Here is a 22,111-nt window from a genome sequence, read left to right on the forward strand (position 1 = left end):
AAGAAAAGAAACCTTGAAGCAAACATGTGTTAGCTATGTGGAAATCAGTGGCTGAAATATGTAGCCTACCACGTGTGGAGGATGTAAAATTATTGGGTCAAAGTTGTTATTGCATGCCTCCAGTGAGCTCCTGGAAACAGAACGTATGATGTTCGTCATTCTTTTGTGGAGATGCTGGCAAGTTCGGCACGAGAATGTGATAATATCCCTCCTCCCATTGAAATATCTCGATAATGCATATAGAGCTACCTTAGCTCGCTCATCATGATTGAGCAGCACCCGGAGATGATGTGCTGAAAGGCAGTGGCGAAGACTGGCCCCAGGCCAGGGGGGGCTGGACCCGGGGCATGAGGATTTATTCCTTTGTAGACTGTAGCATTTTTACACTGTTATTCACTATAGCAATGAAGCAGGCCTGGGCCGGATGCTAGCCTCGCTCCCCCCCCCCCCCCCCCCCTCTGAAAGGAAAGGGGTGTTATCATATGTGTGATGCATGGCCAGTGCAAAATAGCTCAACAATACCCCATTTGTAAATATGCAAGTTTCATGGAAGCTGCCTCTTGTTTGCCCGTAAAAACTGAACGTCGATGGTTAGTTTAATTCTTAATCCGGACTTGCTAGTGTTTGGATGGTTCTAAGGGACCATATGTGCATATTTAGCTCCTACCGGTACATATACATTTTCTCAACTCCGCTTGAATCAGAGATAGCGGCATGCATAGAAGGTATATCTCCGGCTTTGCAATAGTGCACCACTCCGGCTTATATTGAAGTGGATTGTTTGGCATCAGTCAACCTGGTGAACAATAATGATAAGGATAGATTAGCGTATTCGGCTATGATTCAGGAGGTCAAATCTTTCATGCTCACTAGTGAATCTTGTACTACACATAGTAGTAGGTGTCAGAACAATGTAAGCCACTACTTGGCAACTTATGCTCTACTAGAGACTCACATATCGGTCTGGCTCCATTCTGGTCAAAGGTATGTGGAGGATCTATGTAGAGCTGATTGCAATCATGGTTGATGAGTAATGCAAAATTCTATTTGCAACTATACATGTATATGTGTTTGCGCACTTTGTTTCCAGATTTTTCGCCATGTGAAAAAAAGTTTTCGAGAACAACAAATGAAGGGCTACCTAGAGCCCTCCCATCAAATGAACTTTTTTGCATATTGGTTACCCTATCTGAGTATGAGTATGACATCCAACAAATAGAACGATTCTTCACTAAAGGAGAACATTCGTTATGTCATGTTACCTAATTGATGATTATAAAGGGAGAACCATTCGGTGCCCGGCTCATATGAAACCGCGCTGAAGAAAAAATAAATTCAAAACAAATACCAGAAAAAAATAAAAAAAATCCAAAAAAGTTGCATGGTAGATAATTTGGTGCGTGAGCTCCACTCCAAATTGCAGATCATTTGGTTTTCTGAATAGCTCTCGAAAAAATAACAAATTTGGGTTATGTAAAAAAGTTTACTGTTCATATACTGTTGTGACCCAATTTGTCTTATTTACTGAGAGCTACTCAAATGTCCAAATGATCTGAAATTTGGAGTGCACCTCACACACCAAATTATCTATCATGCAAAAAAATTGGATTTTTTGGAATTGTTTGTATTTTTGTGATTTTTTCTTGACAAGCTGCGGATGAGCATGGGCTCAGAAATGGATACTCGGATTATAGATAAATAAAATGGTTGCCGCTACAAAATGCACATCCTCCTTGGCTTATTAGTTATTATCTTAGCAACTCCGCCTCTGGCGACCGGTTTATGTGCCGAGAGGTGGGTCGAGGAGGATCATGGATCTTCATGTTCATGGGAAGTCTTGGTCTATTTTATTAGATTTTGATGTCCTTGTATCATTCATCTAGGAGGTGGAGGCAATGAAACAGTGGAATAAGTGCATTCGGTCATTCATCTAAGAGCAGAGGTTTGATTTCCCCATATCGATTCATTGGATTGTGTGCAGAACTATCGACCGTGATGTTTTCGCTTTCGTTCATGGAGGCGCCAATGGCCTTTGTCAATAAGATATGCGACGATGCTTTGCTCCATTGATGTGGGGTTGGTTCTACTCGTCTGGCATTCACTTTCTCCATGCCGACGGTAGATGTGGTTTAGATCGGCATCGCTGGCATCTCCTAGCAACATGGCGATGCCAGCGAAGGGTGGGCTTTAGGATTACACCAACCCCCTAACTCCGACAATGCGGAGCAGGTGCGACGTAGTGCTGGGTTCATGACACGCTCTTGGCGCTTGTAGGTCGGAGACAACAACAAATTCCATCTTGATATATTTGTATTTTTTTTGTTTCACCGAAGGTGGTCATGTAAGGCTCATTCTTGATCAATATATGTCTTTCGGTAAGTGAAAAAGAATATAAGTATATTTAGGCAAAAATAAACTACTAATACACTCGTACTTACATCAAACAATTATAGTTTTGGCCATGAGCTGGGCGGGCCATGGCCCATTTGGCCTGGCTGTAGCTCCGCCACTGGCTGGCATCTCCTAGCAACATGGCGTGACTTCCCGCCCGCAATTACATCGGCCCTTAACTCTGACAATGCCGAGCAGGTGCAGCGTAGTGCTAGGATCACGACACTCTCTTGGCGCTTGCGGGTCGGAGACAGCGATGAACTCCCTCTTGATATATTTGTATTTTTTGTTTCATCGAAGGTGATCTTGTAAGGCTCAGTCTTGATCAATATATGTCTTTCGGTAAATGAAAAAAATATAAGTATATTTAGGCAAACATTAACTACTTATACACTCATACGTACATCAAAAAATTATGGGAAATGTTCCCAGACGGTGCACCGGCCGAGCGTTTCGGCCGGTCCCGCGCACGCCGCTTGATCGGGTAGCGATCCAGCGCTCCCGCACCTCCCGATCCACGTTGTTTTTTTTCCTTGGCCCATCACGTGGCCTTGGCCCACCACGTTTACTCGGTCAGCTTTTTTTTTCACCAACCGCTCAAGCTGTGGGGTGGGAAAAATATCTACAACTGCAGACGGACGAAAGTTGCATCCGTTTTTTGCTGCAACAACGACATTTTGTTGCTGCAACTGCCGTTATCTTTTGCTACGACCAGCGTGTTTTTTGCTACATCCTTTTTTTGCTATCGATTTCTTGCCCAAATAAAAAAAGCTGCAACCGTTTACATGAAAGCTTCAACCCTACATTTAAAAAGCTTCAACCCATAAACTTTTTTGCTGGAACCAACTATTGTATTTTGTAGCTGATTCTTTTTTGCTGGAACTAGTTTTTTGTTTTGCTACCACCGACGGCTTCATTTGCTACCACCGGCGACATGGTTTGCTACCACCATATGCAGCGGCCGGTCGACGTCAATGTTTTTCTTGCTACAACCGTGTCATTTTTTTGCTGCAACCGGCAGCCACAGAAGATACAATTGGTTAACATTTTTGCTACAATGGTGCCGGCGAGCTTTTAATTTGTTGGAAGCGTTGCCCTTTTTTGCTACAACCGGGCGTTCTTTTTGCTGCTACCGACACCCCGACGGAGAGTACAGTTTTCTTACGAGCTCGTCGCCGGAGGTGGTGCGACCTGCAGCCGCAGAACGCCGGAGCTGCGTTTGTCATCACCGGAGTTGCGACCGTCGTCACCGGGAGATGCAACTACGGGGACACGCTGCTGCATGCATGGAGCCAACGAGAAACACATGAGACATCAGGGTTGTAGTACCGTTGCAACACCGGTCCACTACCACCAGGGCCCTGCCTCCTCAGGGGACTCCGGCCATGAACGGCAGCGGAGCTCGAGCCTAAATCCATGGCGGCAAGGAGGTCATGACGTATGTACGACATGATTGAAGCAATCCCAAGGCGGCTTGATAGGTGGGGGAGCCCCTCCTAGACGTGATTCAGCTGCGGGCAACGAAGAACAGGCGGATCCGGTCGCCACTGCCGCGGATCGGGGATGGGCAGACGCGGGGGATCGAGCTCCCCTGTTTTTCTCATTGTGGCTGTTCGTACAACGGTTGCAACAAAAACGTGTTCTTTTTGCTGCAATGGTTGGTTCGGTGGTGGCCTCGCGCGGAAATCTAACGGCTGGGGCTGACCGCATCGCACGGCTTGGGCTGGACCGGCCGAACAGTTCGGCCGGTGCGCCGGCGCGTATCACTCCCCAAAAATTATTCAAATGAAGAAGTGTATAATGAACGTACGTACGTGTCAATACAATCTTATCTTATTTCTGCGATTTGGCAGGACATTAATTTTGGTGATGAGACATTTAGACACCCTTAAAAACTATCAGGATTTTTGAATATTTCCCAAACAAGCTTCTTCCCCGCGCAACGCCACCAACGGCTCGATCCGCTCGCCCCTCCCCCCTGCCCTAGCCCTAGCCCCCATTCCTCCTTATAAATACGCCCACTCCTCCCAGCCGCAAACCACACCCGCAGCCTCATCTGCATCGCAATTCCCCATCTTCTTTCTCCTAGACAGATCTAAAGAAGAGCAGATCCATTCTCCATTCCTCTATCCAAAGCTCTAGCTAGATGATAAACCTGTCCCTCATCGGCTCGGAGTGCTACTCCGGCGCCGGCCACAACACGCTCGAAGCCGACGACCCGTCGGACGGCCTGTTGACCGATGTCCCTGAACCGGACGCCGCGTGGTTAGAGGAGATGGCCGATTATTTGTTTGGACGAGATGCTGCGCCGGTGGCGGTCGTGGCGGTGAATGACAGGGTGGAAGAGGGGGCTGCGGTGTCTGAGCCGGTGCCCGTGGAGGCTGCTAAGGAGGCCACGGTGAACCTCCAGGGGAAGAAGAAGAGGACAACCAAGGGGACAGTCGCGGCGTGGGGGTCCAAGAGGCAGCGCTCGCCGTTGGGTCCTAATGAGACCACCAGCGGCGGCAACAATCAAGGCGCAGGGAGCGACGCTATGTACGATCACCAGATGCCGCTTGCCACGGGGATGAAGGTTGCCGGCGGCGGAAGGCGGCGGAGGAAGAAGGAGGACCCTGGCAGCGTCTCGTGGGAGTGGGAGTGGGACAAGGAGGTGGGCCTCGCGAGCTACCCGGCGTTACAGTTCTGGCTCCTTTTCCACATGCTCCCCAGGACGTTCGCCTCCCTGTGCAAGCTGCTCGCCCGCGTCGTCGGCAGGGATGAAACCAAGCGGCACCCGCGCGAACGCTAACCCGTCCCCGTGCGCAAGCGCGTCGCCGTCGCCGTCTGGCGCCTCGCCTCGGGGGAGTCCCTCCGCGAGATCGAGAAGCGCTTCGGCATCGCGCTCTGCACCTGCCAGAAGATCGTGCGCGAGGTCTGCTCAGCCATCAAGGACGTAATGTTCCATCAGGAGGTCGGCTGGCCGGACGCCGCCCGCATGGCGACGATCGCTGCCAAGTTCCAGGCCCTGTCGGGCATCCGGGGCATCGCCGGCGCCGTCTACACCACCCACGTCGCCATCATCACACCCCACGAAAACCGCATGGGCTACCATAACAGCCACGCCACGGCGCGCAACAACGGCAGGGACTCCTACAGCGTCACCGTCCAGGCGTCCATGGACGCGGACGGGACCTTCACCAACGTGTTCGCCGGCCGCCCCGGTGGCGACTCCGACGAGGAAATCCTCCTCGGGTCGTCGCTGAACAAGGCCGACCGTGCTGGGGACATCCTTGCCCAGGGCATGAGCCTGGTCGGCGGCGCTAGCTACCCGCTCCTTGATTGGACGCTGGTGCCGTACTCCGGCGAGAACCTGACGACGGCGCAGCACAGCCTCAACGAGGGCGTCGCAGTGGTGCGCGACGTCGCCGTGAACGGGATCCGGAGGTTCAAGGCGCGCTGGGGCTGCCTCCAGATGCGCAGCGAGGTCAAGGTGGGAGACCTTGAAACGGAACTCTACGCGTGCGCTGTCCTCCACAACTTCTGCGAGCGCAGCGGTGACCCTCTCAACTTCGAGCTACTCCAGGGCTTGGAGCTTCACGATGACGAAGGCATGGTCGCCGATAACCCCGTGCACTCCACCGCCGCAGTGCAGGCGCGCGACACCCTCGCACAAGACATGATGGAACAGCTAGCTGGCTACTAGCCAGCCAGCTGGTGTGCCGCCGTGCGCGGAAGGAAGCCGACCAAGGGTTCATATGGGAAGAGCAAGCTATATATTGCGAATAAGTTTTCCTTGATCCAGTCCCCATTTTCAGACTCGTGCTTTCGTGGGAGCCAATTCATCATCATCAGTTTTGTCAATCATATTATATATCCAGCAAATTACAGTCTGCTTGTATTTCATTTTATATTGAGAGATCGCTCCTTCTCTACATGGTATCATATATATACTTTGTTGTTCTTTGGTTAGCATGAAATCCTCATCATGCAAGTACGATGATCTATGTGTGTACTAGTGTTGAAACCTTTGAATGGTTAATGGACAAGTAAGAAGCTTTAGGCCCTGTTTGGTTCATAAGTCATACGACTTTTTTAGTCCCAACTTATAAGTCCCAAGTCCCTAAAAAGTCCCTACCTGTTTGGTTTCCGGGACTTATAAGTCCCTATAAAATCATATTACAACTATAAGTCCCTATAAGACTCTTCTTGAGAGTCTTATTTCATAAGTCTCAAATGCCCATTTTAAGTCCCTATAAATCCCTCCTGATTGGTTTAGATAGGACTTATAGGGACTTTTTTAAGTCCCTAAACCAATAAGTCTCTGGAAACAAACACCCTCTTAGAGGGAGCCTGCTGGTAATGCATGCATGGTGGGCTACCTTCCAATTTCTCAGTCCCCCTACAGGAAGCATAATTTCAACCAAGATTAATACCTACCATCTTCAAGCAAGGCCTGCATAACCTTGTATAAGTCTTAGATCATCGCTCTATGAAATCTCGATGCGCTTAGGTTGCTAGCTGTGTGATATACACCTAGATTAATTATTTGTAACCATTCGTATATATGATCTCTGTGCATGCATTTGATAAATAAATAAAAATCATATGAAACGATCGACTCGTAAATAAGGAAGGAAACACATATGAATGTATGTTCATTACATTGACAACCATGCGAGGGTGAACCAGCTTCCAAAACATGTCAACAGTAATTACAAGCTTGGTTACTTTCCTAAATAATACCCCTTCCTATTTAATTTTCCGGGCCAATTCTATCTAGTATTTGGTGTATTTCCTTCATACACTATTCCATGCCAATTGGACCCCCCCCCCCCCACCGTGATTCCAAAGGATTATTAATCACCCATCAGTAATTACTCCTCAAGTACATTCACACACAAAAAATACTCCTCAAATGAACGTTGTATCTTGTATATGGAAATTTCAGTTCCAAATTATCCTCAAACCAGTGCTTTGTTCACTGTCTGCAAAAACAAAACACCGAAGAAAAATGAATGGAGTGCACCCAACATCTCTTTTAGGGAAACTACTACAACCAAAATTAGTTGATGCTCATAGCTTGAATCAATTGCCCCGCATGTTAGAAAACATAAACCTTGATTTGATAGATATAGATATATCTGTATTTCTTTTCGTAAAGAGGACGGTGTCCTTGCCTATGCATCCAGTGATGCACACAACCATATATTTATTGATTATTATATGATGTCAGACAAAGTCTAACATCCATGCCAAATGCTTACAAAAAATAAAGAAAACCTGAGGCCATCCAAATTGGATCTACCTCACTACAGGATCTCCACAAACCCTACTACATGTGATCAAACGATAATATACTACTCCTAGACAAAGCCTTCAAGAAGAAATCATTGTACGTTTACCGATGTTGAAGACTTCAACCAAAAGTCGAACATGGGATTTTCATCCCGGAGGCCAAGCTTCGAGCCAACACCGTTAATAAGGGCATGCCACTCGTACGCCGATGATAACCCACAAGTATAGAGGATTAATTGTAGCCTCTTTCGATAAGTAAGAGTGTCGAACCCAACGAGGAGCTAAAGGTAGAACAAATATTCCCTCAAGTTCTATCGACCACCGATACAACTCTACGCACGCTTGACGTTCGCTTTACCGGAAACAAGTATGAAACTAGAAGTACTTTGTAGGAGTTTTTAGGTAAGCTTGCAAGAAAGTAAAGAGCACGTAAATAAAAGCTAGGGGCTGTTTAGATGAAGACACAACTAAATTAGTTTTAGTAGAGAGCTTTTGTCAACAAGAAGGTTATTTGTCCCTAGGCAATCGATAACTAGACCGGTAATCATTATTGCAATTTTATTTGAGGGAGAGGCATAAGCTAACATACTTTCTCTACTTGGATCATATGCACTTATGATTGGAACTCTAGCAAGCATCCGCAACTACTAAAGATTCATTAAGGTAAATCCCAACCATAGCATTAAAGTATCAACTCCCCTTTATCCCATACGCAAACAACCTACGTACTCGGGTCTGTGCTTCTGTCACTCACGCCACCCACCATAAGCAAATCATAAGAATATTGCAAACCCTAGAGCGGGAATCCCTCATGCTTACGCGATACGGAGAGCACCATAGGACAGCACCAATAATAAAACATACAACTCAAACCAATCACGATCATCAAATAGCCATTAGGACCAAACAGATCTACTCAAACATCATAGGATAGCCATACATCATAGGGAAATAATATATAGCGTTGAGCACCATGTTTAAGTAGAGATTACAGCGGGTAAGAGAGAGGTTACACCGCTGCATAGAGGGGGGAAGAGTTGGTGATGATGGCGGTGAAGTTATTGGTGAAGATGGCGGTGATGGTGATGGCCCCGGCAGCGCTCCGGCGCCACCGGAAGCAAGGGGGAGAGGGCCCCCTTCTTCTTCTTCTTCTTCTTCTTCCTTGACCTCCTCCCTAGATGGGAGAAGGGTTTCCCCTCTGGTCCTTGGCTCCCATGGCGTGGGAGGGGCGAGAGCCCCTCCGAGATTTGATCTATCTCTTTGTCTCTCTCTGGTTCCGCATTCTCTCCTGGCTTTGTTTCACCGTTTCGTGTATATATGGAGATCCGTAACTCCGATTGGCTTGAAACCTTCGCCGTGATTTTTTTTTCCGAATATTAGCTTTCTTGCGGCAAAAGAAGAGCGTCAACCGCCTTAAGGTGGGCTCACGAGGGTAGGGGGCGCGCCTAGGGGGGGGCCCTGCCTCGTGACCACCTCGGGCACTGGTTCGCGTTGATTTTCCTTCCAAATTTTCCATATTTTCTAAAAATAAGCTCCGTCCGTTTTTATCCCGTTTGGACTCTGTTTGATATGGATATTCTGCGAAACCAAAAACATGCAACAGACAGGAACTGGCACTGGGCACTGGATCAATATGTTAGTCCCAAAAATAATATAAAAAGTTGCCAAAAAGTATATGAAAGTTGAATAATATTGGCATGGAACAATAAAAAATTATAGATACGACGGAGACGTATCAGCCGACATTGCCTTATCTAGCCGGAAAGGGTAGATCATGGGTTTTCACCTAGAATACACATGAACTAGTCGTCGAACTAATCACAGCCATCAAGCTCACTACCGGCTGACGATATATCACTAGTTGCATCTGTTGGAGAAGACGTCGGATGCAAGTCGAAGAACTCACATGCTTTCGGCCACTGCCGCACCTCCATCTGTCCATGCTGATAGGGGGGAGAGATGCTTGGACATAAGCTAATCATTCAGATCTAGCCGCCATTGCAGCCACCTCACATATCATCACTGCTACAGCCACCTCATTAATCCACTGACCATGTCCCCAGGGTTACTACCCCGGCATCCTCCACCTTCACCCCGTTGACGGAATCATGCCCCTAGGCAGGGTCACATTGTCAGATCCACCATGCGCCCGTCCCAATGCATCGCGCCAACCATGCCTGCATGCACTTGGGACCGATGGGAACAGGCCTACACTACAAAAAAAGACACATCCGTGACATTTTGGGCCGAACAAATTTTTTTCTGTCATACATATGACACTTCTATGACGATAATTGTGACAAAACCCGGTATCATCATAGATGTGGTGAGCTCCTACTTCTATGACAAAAAATCATGACAGAAAATGGGCTTTTCGTCCTGGGCGGGCCAGAGACGCAGCTGCATGACATTCTTTGGACCGTCCATGACGAAAAAAACCGTGGTAGAAGCGAGGGGGAGGAAAATTTTGGGGAGTTCCCGGTTACGGTGGGAGGTCGTGTGCCGAGCGATGCGCGTTTCTCTCGTACACGAACGCGCGTGTGTGCGAGGCATTGGCTCTAACTAAACCCGAGCGAGGCATTGGGCTCTAACTGAACCTGAGCGATTGCACTGCAGGCTACACGTTACTGAACCCGAGCGATCGATCGATGGCTGTTAACTGAACCCGATCGAGCGATTCCTTCGCTACTGCTGCTAACTGAAGCCGATCGATGAGATGAACAGTGAGCGTTGCGCGCCGGGGGGGGGGGGGGTTGATGAACAGTGAACGGTAGCGTTGCCTCTGGATGAATAGGACCCCATGGTGTGGTGGAGGGCTGGATGAACAGTAGACGGTGGAGGGGTGCCCGTGGAGGGGTCAATGAACAGGACCCCGTGGTGTGGAGGGCAGGATGAACAGTAGACGGTGGAGGGGTGCCCGTGGAGGGGTGGTTGAATAGGACCCCGTGGTGTGGAGGCCTGGATGAACAGTAGACAGTGGAGGGGTGGTTGAACAGTAGCCAGTGGAGTAGCGCGCGGTGGAGGCTGGATGAACAGGAGCCCGTGGAGGCTGGAGGAGATCGACGGTGGATGAACAGTAGCTCGTGGAGGCTGGAGGGGTCGACGGTGGAGATGAACGGTATCCCGTGGAGTTCCGTTTTGCGGTACGCCACACCCCTCCCGATGAACAGGACCCCCGTTTTGACAGTAGCGCTCCAACACAAGTCCGTTTCCTCCGTTTTGGGGTACGCCACACCCCTCCCGATCAACAGGACCCCCGTTTAGACCGTAGGAGGTCCGTTTCCTCCGTTTTGCGATATGCCAGACCCCTCCTGATGAACAGGATCCCGTTTCGAATGTGGCCGGTCGAACACAAGGCCGTTTCCTCCGTTTTGTGGTACGCCAGGCCTCGTTTCCATCGCCTGTTCCTTCCAAGCCCTCCCGATGAACACGACCACGCATTCCGTTGCCTCCCCATGAACACGACGCATTCCGTTGCCTCCCCATGAACACGACGACGACGTTGTTTCTCCGTTCCGACCCAGCCATGTCAACGAGCCCTCACCGTATGTATGCGCGAGTAAGCGTTCGAGACCCCGCCCGTATGTACACATACGTGGCTGTATTTTCTTTCTTGCACCCTGGCCGATGTACGTACGTGTACATGCTATGTGCGCGTCTCTACTACGACACGTGCGCGCCTCTACTACGACACGTGCGCGCCTCTACATCGACCAGTATGTACGTACACGTTCGCGACCAGAATGACAACGCTACGTACGCTTCGACCAGGTGGGTCCCGACTGTCAGACACTTCCTTGCCTGCAAAGATGTAGCTGGTGGGTCCCAATAGTCAGGGGCGAATCGTTTTTTTTTTGCCCGGACGCACTTCCTTGCGTGCGAAGGTGTAGCTGGTGGGTCCCAACAGTCGGGGGGCCGGTGGGTCCCAGCAGTCAGGGGGGCGAATCGTTTTGGTTTTCTTTTTCTTTTGCCCGGAAGCACTTCCTTGCGTGCGAAGATGTAGCTGGTGGGTTCCAGCAGTCAGGGACAAACGTTTTTTTCGCGAAATACGATGACCCGTCCGGAGGGTCCCCGCTGTCAGGTGGAGGAATAATTATTTTGCAAGTAATAATGAGGCACTTCCTTGCTCCGGCCGTGGACCCAGTTGTCAGCCTCTCCACGTACAGTCCATGTCCGATGGAAGTCGTTCCTTGACCATGTTGACCACGCCGCGCCGAGAGCACCAGGGCGGTGGACGACGGCGAGGCCTAGGAAGGGGACGACAGGGAGCCAGGGAAGACGCGGCAGTGGAAGCCCCCGCGCGCGCGTAAAGGAATACGATGGTTCACTGGTTCGGCCGCGGTGTGAGGCTGCCATCGCCGCAGAATAACAGGGGGTGTGGGTGAGTAGAGGGATGGCCTGGCTAGCGGTGGGAGTAGTACGGGGCGGTGAGGCCTCCGCGGCATCACAGCCGGCCACGGGAGGCAGGAGCACGCGACACGACCGGCGCTGCTTTGGGTGGCTGGAGCAAGAAGACCAGAGGTTGAATAAGCACTACAGTCGTTGAATGGACATCATACAATCACTGCAGCTAGAATCGTTTATATTGATTAAGTTGACAAAGCCCTTGGTACGCGTCAACTTAGTAGGCCCACAGCTCGGATTTGGCAGAGAACATATAGCCCATTTTCGATTTGTAAGAATGTACATCCCATTTTTTATTCTAATGGAATTTACTACAGCCATTTATAGTTTGTTAAAAGTACAGCCAAACTTCTAGCTAGGACAACGATTAATAATTTCAAACAACCGCTCAAAACAGAATTCAAAAAAATTCCCACATTTTGATGGGATCCAAAATATTTTTATCCGAAATTTCTAGTCAGGTTAAATATAATTTCAAAATAAAGTTGTATTACGTTAAAATCCAACGAAATATTGTGCACGCAACAAGTAATGAAATTAAAAATTTTAAATTCCAAAAATAATATATTTTTCAAACTAATTACGTGTTTGGTGCATAGTAATTGTCCAGTTATTATAATTACATCTCATTTATTATTTCTTAAAGTCCATTTTCTTGTTAAGCCTAATGCATACCTCCTAGGAAAGTTTGCAGCCCAGCGGGGCGGAGAATAACAAGTTGACCCGGATATTGTATACAACTGTCGGCCCAGTTGCATTGCTGATGTTAAAAAAGCTAATTTTTATACACACATCTAAAAAATTTTGTATAGATAAGGAACATTTTTATACACACATTTAACAATTTTAAAATACATGATTAACACTTTTTAAAACGTATTTTTTAGTCAACAGTGGCCCCACCGCGAGCGGAGGAGGTCACAATACACATATTTTTTAAATACATGATTAACACTTTTTAAAACATATTTTTTAGTCAACAGTGGACCCACAGCGAGCGGAGGAGGTCACAATACACATATTTTTTAAATACATGATTAACACTTTTGCAAAAACAATTAGCCCACAGCGAGCCAATTAGCTCTAGTCGGCCCACAGTGGGCCGACAGGACCCAATCAGCTCACAGTGGGCCGACAGGGGCCAGTCGGCCAGTTGTAGGCCGACTGGAATCCAATCGGCCGGCTGTGGGCCGACTAGGCCTAGTCGGCCTGCAGCGGGCCGACGGTGTATTATTTTTGGAAAAAATTTACCCAGCGTAATATTTATGAAAATTAATAAAAAATGTATTATTTAAAAAAATAGCGAAAAAAGGCCTGTGTAGTACAATACAACCTAACATGGTTACTCAGCCCACATTCAGCGACGCTGGAAAGGCCCAAACAAGGCTTCTGTACAACTTTTTGAAGTCACTGAGCTCAATCAATAACTTAAGAAAAAAGTTAGATTACAATGGAACCTAATTAAAAGTTGTCACGAGCAAATAAATAATTCAACGGGTCCCTCTTGTGTGTGTGTGTGTGTGAGAGAGAGAGAGAGAGAGATAGAGAGAGAGACCCATCGGCCGATGCTCGTAAATACATCTTTCAGCCATATGCATTGCTGATGCTCAGTAAAAACTTATATAGTTGACACAATCATATAGAACATCATAGCACACTGAACTTGCATACAAAAGTTTCACGCAGGCGGCACAATCAGGATGGAAGCAGTGGATCGCTATGGGAAGGGCTATGTTGAAACCAACGAAGTCGTACATAAGGGTTCATCATCTTTATCAATGATGGGGAAATATCTTGAATGTTGTGCAAAGAAAATAGACAGACAACACAATAAGTTCTGCTAGCACATTAAGTTGACGTACAACCCTTTCTAAAAAAAGTTCAGGTACAAAATTAGAACAGGTCACAATCAAATGTACTGGCATATCAGTGCTTCACACCCATAGCTCGGATTTAACTAGTATCTGACAAGATTCAGTTGTTACCTCAAATTAGAGCACATCCAGGAAGGCAACCCTACCTCTTCTCCCAAAGAAGCAGTGGCCTCTGCCGCGCGATGGAGTAGGCCCTGTGCCATCCATCGTTCCGAGCAACACGGGGAAAGTCTGATGTTGACTCCTGTAATGGACGTCGTCGACGGACCCTGGCACCAGCGGCAGCGGTAGGACTTCGATTGATGGATTGACCACTTCTTCGACATGCACGAACACTCGATACAGGTACATCCCTAACGTGGTCCGCAGCAGCCTTGGTGGTGACGAATAGTACAACCCCGGTTCCTGCACCGGTATCTCAACACCAATCACCTTCGGTATGGTGGACGGCTTCTTCATCCTTGCCATAACCATCAGAGCACAACTGTCTGGAGGAACAAACATACTTACGAGCTCACCTCCAAGGTCGTTGATAAGCTCGTTCATGGACTCGCTGTTCCAAGCACGTCGAGGCATGCCGTGGAAGGTAAGCTTTGTTAAAAACTCAAGCTCAGAGGGCACCGAGCCCCATCCTGGGTGCCACCGATCAAAGCTCACCAGCGCGCCATCGTAGAACAAACGCCGGGAAGATTCGAACACACGACTGCAGTCGAAAGTTGTCCGGAACCTGACGAAGAAATCAGCCGGTGGCGGACAGACTTCGACGAGAAGGTCACTTATTTGGATGTCGTGCGCAATGCCAAGAGCTTTGACAAGGTCATCCGGCGAGACGGGAGGCCGGTCGCCGTTGATGGTTACCATCAGCACTTTGCCGGCAAACTGGTCATCAACAGCCACCATGCCACTGTTGAGCGACAGCACGCAGCGACCGAAGGCAAGACGGACCTCAGGATCTCCGGCTCGGAGATCCGTGTTGACCGGCGACATGATAGTGCTACAGGAGGGGGATTTGGGGGAACTAGAGTAGGAATCGAGATTCCAGAGGTGGGGGAGGAGCGGGAGACTGGGGATGATGAAAAGGTAGCATGAATTTCGAGCACGTGCCAATATGCTCTCGGCGCGCAAGCGCACGAAAACACCGGTGGCGCCCACATGTCGGCCTAAGAGTCCTTATCCTTTCTTTTTTGGAGAGCCCGGCCTGAGAGTCATAATTGACCTGTTTGGCATTGCGTTACTACTCGGCCCATATTCAACGACACCTTACTGGCCCAAACAAGTGTACATCATCGAAAAGACACTGAGCTCAAATTATATAACTTGAAAAAAGGAGATATACTCTGAACACTAGAGAATGGTGATGCCCTCATTTAGCCCACTAGTAGTTCGAGACAATAAACAGTTCGAAACAACGATATATACAACATTCAAACACTGACTAGTGACTACTACTGACATAAACAGCAAGACATGATAGTTCATAAGAAGTCTTGCTACACCACCAAAACGCACCCATCTGCAGCACTCAGACTCTCGTGATCCAGACTAGAATGACATTCTAAACAGAAGCAACTATTACATAGTAAGAGTGACATAGACGAGGATGACCAAATGACAAGGAATATGCATAACAAAAGAAAGAACTACCCATCCAGAACCAGCAGCAAAGACAACAAAGTCATTCGAAGAGATGATCCAAAACCATCATAATTTGCAGCCCCGCTTCAGCGACCAGTGATTCGGAGACACCAGTAGTCCACCCTTTCGATGCAACAGCCCAATTACCTATCAACCTGAAGGCTCGAACCACATCACTGCCTGTCGTAATTGAGACATCCAAGGATCAAAGTTAATCCGGATGCCTTTGTCATTCTCACCTTCTTTTGGCTGTAGGCTGTATCGTTGACAATCAGGGGAGTTTGCTCCTGAACTCCTAGGGCTCGCCATGTAGACACAGTTTTCCATAGCAAATAGAGCCTCTCTGCCATCAAGGTGCTTGCCAACGGTGATCTCCTGGTTAATCGGATAATTGAGTCCGAGAAACAGAGAGTGTGAACCAAGGCTGTTTACCCGCCTCCAACTAAATAATCCTAAAGGCCCCAACAAGCTGGTATCCTACTCATAGACGTAACAGCCACTGTCCGGATACTCACATATTACACAGTGCTTGTATACAGTGGGGTTTTTGCAATATAACTTTTCCAGCTCATGTGTCCGAATGATCATCAGTCTTTTGTCGTCATCTGATCGAGCTAGGAACCAGTTGTGCTTCCCTATTTTTGGCAAAGGTGGTGTGATTACAAAGGGTAGTAACTGTAGGGACACTGCATCATATCAAAAATGACAGGCATTGTTAATGTAAGATCAGCATTGTTCAGAGTATGAGTAGTATAATGCAAGAAACAGCATTGATATGTCCCTGTTGGAACTGGGAGGAAAATATAGGGAAATGTATACTGGGTTCGAAAATATAGAAGTGCCATGCATGGTTATACTCATGTTATCTCGCAATCGATTCTTCACAGGAAACTACCATGTCATGCATGTTATGTAATCATGTTCTGTCCTCACAAACAAATTCTTCAAGGTAACTAACAGACCATGCATTGTTATATACTCGTGTTCTGTGGGTAAAAATTTTGTGAGGATATTATTCTAGCCATTGATTGCTGAAGGGAGAATATAGGTATGTACACATGGTAAGCATTGCATGATTTCACTACTTCCAAATATAGAGTTCTCCATATGCACAATTACTTCCCTAATGTATGGTTAGATAAACCAACAGTGTGGTGCATGTTTCTACATCATGAAAATGAGGAAACTAACATGAGAGGAAACAACTTACACGCGCCGTCCCAGCAATACGTGGTGCCATCTGCTTTGTCGATCGCGTAGATGATGCCATTGTGTTCAATAGCATCACAGAAGTGTGTATCAGCTTTGACGATGATCCACTGTGAGCCGAGTTGTCTCCAGCTAAAGAAGGCACCGGCGTAAAGATAGGCGAGTTCGTGGTCGAACAAGCCAATTAGCTTGAAGTCTGCGTAATTCACATGTCGTGTGGGCACTTGGCAGATTACAATCTTCTGCAAAACAAGGTCCGTCCAACTGAGTAGTAATCTAGATGACTTGGACCGCGATGGTAATACTCTATATAATCCAACGGAGGAAGGATAATCTCATGGGAGGTCGCGAAGTTCACGAGCACCAACTTTTTACCATCTTCTCTGAAGGCAGCCATCCAGTGGGAGTTCATGCCGACCCAGTACATACCTGCCAAGAAGTTTCGGGGGATGGTGATCGGATCGATGTCGAGGGAAATGATATACGGCGATCCACTACATACCTGCAAAGAAGTTTCGGCTAATGGAGATCGGATTGAAGTCGAGGGGCATCATGCACGCCTCCGTATCATGGTGAGCGAATCTCGCAAGACCAGATAGCAGCAAGCAGGGTGTCTTGAAAAGCTTAGGCCTCGCTTCGACGATGGCCATGTGCATGTCCCTCGAGCATGCAGCCAGTTGCAGGGCGCTCAACATATCCATACACGAACAACAGAGGTCGAGGATGTCACTGGGGAGATTGCTCCAATCGCGGCTCATATGGATGCTATGCGGTTCGCGTTCGGCCATGGTGGAGTTTGGAAGGGGGCTTGATTTACGGGGGAGAAGGATGTCGGTGCTGGAGCGGCTAGCGATGGAATAGTGGTACTGGGGAGGCGAGTGAGGCGACGGTACACGGGGGCACAGTGAGATGGAGACGGAGAAGGAGATGGAGATGGAGTGGTGCTATGGGAGCGGAGAGGGAGATGAGGCGAGGCGCCAATGTGCTGTACAACGGCGGTGACAGACTGTATTGTGCACAGGGTGAGGCTGACTTTGGTAACCCGAACACACCGCCTGGACTAGTGTCAGGCGCAGGGTGTTGTCACTTCACTGTAAGGACCGGATGAATAGTATTTTGACCATCAAGTGTACCACAGTTGTACTACTACTACTACTACTACTAGTAGTAGTAGTAGTAGTAGTAGTAGTAGTAGGTACATGAGTACTCCAGTATTGTATAGCGTAAATAGGTCTCCCGTGCTAGCATGCATGTTCACTTCATCCTTCAGGTATCATCCATATTGCGAGCAGAACCAAATTCTCGTGCATGCCCAATCAACGCTCTGCCGCGATGCATGCAGTGGTCGTTCTGGTGCATCAAGGACGGCATGCAAATCGTTCCACACTTGAGAAGAGGAAAAATGTAAAGGTAGAACGCGGCAGTAGAGGAAGAGAACGCTGGCTAACGAGGCTGGGAGGGGATCGAGCAGGAAGTTAATGCTCCACGCCTAAAGGTTTTGGGAAAACCTGATTTTCATGAGGTGACTTATACTCACCTAAACGGAGGGAGTATTCCTTAACCCGAGAATGTTGTGTCTCCCACTCACGCGCTCAAAAAAAACTACGACACATTTTTTTATCTGTTTGCATAGGTCCCACCTATCAGGAAGGATGGGCACATACACAAACTGTTTGCATAGCCTTTTCGTTTAGTCTACCTAGCCGTCTAATCAACTGCCTGCACGCCACTTCTCCCATTTACTCCTTCTCCATCGGGAACCGATTCTCCTCGGCTTCTTCACCTCCCCTTCGTCTTCATTTGAATCCAAACCCCACTGTGTTCACATTGTTTTAACCTCTTTAAATAATCATCTACTACTTCAGTTAGACTAGCCATCTAATCCTAGTTCTCCAAACCGTAGCCCTCCGTTCCAGCGGTTCCAAATGGCGAAAGAGATCGAGATGCGGGTTTTTAGCGTCCAACATGTCCTCGTCGAAGGCTCGATGCGCATAGTTGCCACCATCACCGTCCACCCAAGGGTTGTTCAGCAGTGGATCAACAATGTATCCAACTCCCTTGAAAAGGTAGAGACGAGGGTCATCGGTCTCGACGCAGAGTACACGGAGCGTGCCCCTGGGAAGATCCAGCGCGCCGCCGTCCTTCAGTTGTGCCTCGAAGATGATGTTTGGTGTACCACATCATACACTCGCCCTCCATACTAGGTGAGCTTCATGATTTCTTGTCTCGGGAGGACGTATACTTCTATGGGGCAGCCATCGAAGGGGACAAACAGAAGCTGGAGCTGTACAACCTTGATCTGAAAAGCATCGCTGACCTACAAACCAGAATCAAAATTCCTGTAGAAGTTTGTGATAAACAGACACCATCCCTATTCGATGTAGAAAATTTTGTGCTCGGTACAAATCTTCAGAAGGGTGACGAGACGGTGGCATTAAGGTCGTCTGGATGGGAGAATTGTCCCTTGACGTACGAGCAGATAAAATATGCTGCCCTCGATGCCCGTGTGAGTTTCGAGATAGCTGCAAGGTCCAAGGAGCTTGTTGCGAAGCCGTCTCCCACAGAGAATGAGAAGAAGAAGAAGAAGAAGAAGAAGAGAAGAAGAAGAAGAAGAAGAAGAAGAAGAAGAAGAAGAAGAAGAAGAAGAAGAAGAAGAAGAAGAAGAAGAAGAAGAAGAAGAAGAAGAAGAAGAAGAAGAAGAAGAAGAAGAAGAAGAAGAAAGAAGAAGAAGAAGAAGAGAAGAAGAAGAAGAAGAAGAAGAAGAAGAAGAAGAAGAAGAAGAAGAAGAAGAAGAAGAAGAAGAAGAAGAAGAAGAAGAAGAAGAAGAAGAAGAAGAAGAAGAAGAAGAAGAAGAAGAAGAAGAAGAAGAAGAAGAAGAAGAAGAAGAAGAAGAAGAAGAAGAAGAAGAAGAAGAAGAAGAAGAAGAAGAAGAAGAAGAAGAAGAAGAAGAAGAAGAAGAAGAAGAAGAAGAAGAAGAAGAAGAAGAAGAAGAAGAAGAAGAAGAAGAAGAAGAAGAAGAAGAAGAAGAAGAAGAAGAAGAAGAAGAAGAAGAAGAAGAAGAAGAAGAAGAAGAAGAAGAAGAAGAAGAAGAAGAAGAAGAAGAAGAAGAAGAAGAAGAAGAAGAAGAAGAAGAAGAAGAAGAAGAAGAAGAAGAAGAAGAAGAAGAAGAAGAAGAAAGAAGAAGAAGAAGAAGAAGAAGAAGAAGAAGAAGAAGAAGAAGAAGAAGAAGAAGAAGAAGAAGAAGAAGAAGAAGAAGAAGAAGAAGAAGAAGAAGAAGAAGAAGAAGAAGAAGAAGAAGAAGAAGAAGAAGAAGAAGAAGAAGAAGAAGAAGAAGAAGAAGAAGAAAAGGCTGCACCAACAGGAGGGCATTATGGATGGATGAACTATTTCCTCTCTTGTAAAAAAATTATTCCCTCTCGGTGTATATTGATATAGATGTACTATTTCGATGGTGTGCATGTCTTTGGAACAGAGTAGTAGCGTGGGTCCGCTTGACTATAAGGAACTATTTATCCGCATATATAGCTTTCTCTGCTACTCCTTCCAGTGATCGGTATGCAGTGCATGTGTCCATAGACATGACAGCTTGTCCATGGAAGTTCAACTACGGCGACCATCACGTTTCATCTCGCGATTCCCACGACGCCTCTCCAACCCACGGCACCACGCCCCCCGACGTGCGCCTCACCACTATCGGCCGCACCGCCCCTCTGCCTTTGTGTGCATGACATGTGGGCCACCTAAAATGCGGCGAGCATCAAGTTTCTACCACAGCCACCCGCGATTCCCACGACGCCGCTCGAACCCATGAAACCACACGTCCCCCGACCTGTGGCTCACCCCACTTGGCCCTACTGACCGTCTGCCTATAGGAGCATTACATGTGGACCAGTCACCTATCGGGTCCATGTGTTATTGACTCAAAGGTAGGTGCAGTAAGGCGCTGAAGCTCAGTACCGATGGCCCTGGGAGGGAAATGTAACTCCTGTGTCAGGGCTTGTGGTGCTCCCGCAGCACGAACTCATGCCAAACTCGAGATTTGTTTCTTTACTATACATGCATGCAACGATTTAATGGACACTGTAATCTCAACATGTGATGGGGAGCTCTAAATTTGAATTTGAAACTTATAAAACGAAAAGATTCAAAACAAATAAACTGGGAGAGAAGGAGTATATCGTAGGATGTGTCCCATACAAAATAAGTCCCCTGGTTTGTCACTGCGAAGATGCGGTTAGAAAGGAGCAAAGGGTCTTCCTACTCGTACGGCAACAAATCGGCCGCAGACAGCATGGTCCGCCTTTGACCGCCATGTGCAAGGTTCGTGCTTTCTTATTCAATCTAACCGTGGTTCCATCGTACCAATTAATGCGGTGGCCCGTTGCATGGCTAATCCCAATGTTGGACAAAGGTTCTACGGGAACGGTGTCACCGTTGTAAATGTTGTGCAAATTGATGTTGGTACCCTCCCGTACATATGCAAGCCAATCTCCACGCGCACCGAGCCTAACCTGTGAAACAGTGGGCAGGGGGAGAATTAGGAAATGGACACGGAAGTAGTCTTTAGAATGCATTTACTACATGATCAAACTCATCTTACCTGCTCATCGGAGGAAATCCGAGTGCCCCTCAACGTCGGCATCTCAAGGGGCGTCAACTTGCAACTACGGCCACGCCGCACTGGAGAGACCCCCAAGGAAACATCCTCGTGCGTTCCACGGAACATCAAGATGCATTTGTATGAGTATTTTATCTTGTGAGAGAAAAGGATGAACGAGGGAAGGCCTCTAGAGATAGAGATGGACACTACTACTACCAATGTGCTGGCCCGTGCGTTGTAATGGATCCAAAGTAGTAGAATAATACTTGTTCACGTGCTTGAAATATAAACACTCTAGTTTTGATATACATGTCTCAGCAGACATGACAGCTTGTCCATGGAAGTTGAACCACGGCGACCATCACGTTTCTTGTTTCTACCACTGCCACACCCACACGCGATTCCCACGACGCCGCTCCAACCCACGGCACGACGTCCCCTGACGTGGACATGGATCCTCTGACGTCGCTATCACTGCCTTGCCCTGCCTTTCTTTCGCTGACAGGTGGGACCCACGCTTATGGGTCCCACATGTCAGTGACAGAATGGTAGGATTGTTCACGTCAGGGGATCCTCATCCCCCCGACGTGCCCCTCATCCCTCTCGGCCCCACCGCTCCTCTGCCTTTGTGTGCATGATATACTCCTAATATATTACTCCCTCCGTACCTAAATATTTGTCTTTTTAAGATTTCAAATGGACTATCACATACGGATTATATAGA

This window comes from Triticum aestivum, chromosome 1A (assembly GCF_018294505.1).
Source record: "Triticum aestivum cultivar Chinese Spring chromosome 1A, IWGSC CS RefSeq v2.1, whole genome shotgun sequence".
NCBI classification, from domain to species: Eukaryota; Viridiplantae; Streptophyta; class Magnoliopsida; order Poales; family Poaceae; genus Triticum; species Triticum aestivum.